The sequence below is a fragment of the Silene latifolia genome, chromosome 5, assembly GCF_048544455.1.
Source record: "Silene latifolia isolate original U9 population chromosome 5, ASM4854445v1, whole genome shotgun sequence".
Classification (NCBI taxonomy): domain Eukaryota; kingdom Viridiplantae; phylum Streptophyta; class Magnoliopsida; order Caryophyllales; family Caryophyllaceae; genus Silene; species Silene latifolia.
Window position 1 is genome coordinate 79,544,159 of NC_133530.1, and position 1,809 is coordinate 79,545,967.

At 41.6% G+C, this 1,809-nt stretch overlaps 1 non-coding gene across 1 annotated transcript; it reads right to left on the reverse strand.

Moving 5' to 3' along the window:
- Positions 1-209: 209 nt before the first annotated feature.
- LOC141658332 (small nucleolar RNA R71) lies at positions 210-316 on the reverse strand. Its single transcript, XR_012549224.1, has one exon. It is a non-coding gene; the product is annotated as a small nucleolar RNA R71 (small nucleolar RNA).
- Between the last annotated feature and the right edge of the window lie 1,493 nt (positions 317-1,809).

Below are 1,809 nucleotides of genomic sequence, written 5' to 3' on the forward strand. Positions count from 1 at the left end.
TGGAGAAATTTGTTACATATTGTTGTTCTATTCCTTTGACAGTTGGGGTGACTCAAGATCAAGTAAAACAGACTCTCTTTCCTTTCTCTTTGAGAGATGATGTAGCAAAGTGGCTACGTGACTTGGATATGGAGGCTGATTCAATCACTAACTGGACTTCATTAGCTCAAGCATTCTACAAGAAGTATTTTCCACCGCAGAAGACTAATGCTCTTAGAAGCCAAATCATGAGTTTTAAACAAGGTCCTACTGAGGATTTTAATGAAGCCTGGGTTCGTTTCAAGAGGTTAGTTCGATCCGTCCCCCATCATGGCTTCCAGATTTAGATTCTTTGCAACCAGTTTTACAACGGGTTGTATGATGATCACAGAGCTTTGCTTGATTAAGCTGCAAATGGAAGATTCCAGGATAATACTAATGACGGTAATGCTTAGAAGTTGATTGATCAGATAACTACTCACACTGCTGAGTATGGTAACCCAGAGGTAGCAAGAGAGGAAGTGGTTCAAATAATGTTATTGCGGCACAGCTAGAGGCCTTAATGGCTCAAATAGCTGAATTAAAGACATCTCAGTCTTTGGGTAATAAGCAAGAAACGGTTTATGCAATGATTAATCAAGAAGTATCCCGTGAGAGATGTGGAATAGATGGCCACACTACAGCCAAGTGTATGAGTACTATTAAACAAGTTCATGCCTTCCAGTCTTTCAAGCAAGGTACTCCTTATTCTAACTTGTTCCCTGAAAGGAGTCAGAATGCTTATGCTCAAGCCCCACCACAAAATGCTTATATTATTCCTCCAAATCGTGGTAATCAGCCACAAGGAAACTTTGTTCGGCAAAATCAAGGAGGTTTTCAACAGATGCAACCTCATCCTCAAGCTCCAAGTAATGAGATGGTCGAGATGAAAGCTCTTTTGCAACAAAGTTTAATGATTCAAAAAAAGCAGTCGGCTTAGATTTCCGAACTTATGGCTCACAACAGGACGTTGGATACTTAAGTTGCCCAAATGGCGGCTCAAAATCCTTCAAAACAATTCGGCAATCTTTCCCCTCAAGGTAAGCAAGCACATGAGCAGGTTAATGCTATTTCTTTGAGAAGCGGTACCACTTATCAAAGTTCGGATGTGCCCATTGATGAAAATGAGGTTCCTTACATGCGTCCTAAGGGATTGGGTAATTTGGAGCTAAGCGATGACGAGAAAGAATTAAGCAAAGATCAAACACTGCACGGGATAAGAAGAAAAGCGAAAAAACGATGCAAAGCATGGTTCCTCAATCGAGTAAGCACAGGCTCGATCGAGTACAACCTATGCTCGATCGAGTACACCACAGGCTCGATCGAGTACACCACAGGCTCAATCGAGGCACCCCCCCCCCCCCAGTTGATGATTTTTCTTGTGTTTCAGCTACGACATTGGAAAAAAATAGGATCCTCGATCGAGTGACCACTACACTCGATCGAGTGCACCCTTTAACTGACGATAATGCTTCTAAATCTACTTATAATGCACAAGAAGTTGAGCCGATTAAAATTCAACTACCTTTTCCTCAACGATTGCAAAAATCAAGCTCGAAAAAACAATTTGGGAGGTTCATGGAGGTAGTAAAGAATCTTCAAGTGACTGTGCCATTTATTGAATTGGTGACTCAAGTGCCGGCATATGCTAAGTTCTTGAAAAAGATCTTGTCAAAGAAGCTGTCTTTTGATGAAGTGGAGACTATCGCGTTCACTCATGAATGCAACACTGCATTGCAAGCCAATTCTCCACCTAAGCTTAAGGATCCAGGGAGGTTTTCTATTCCTTGT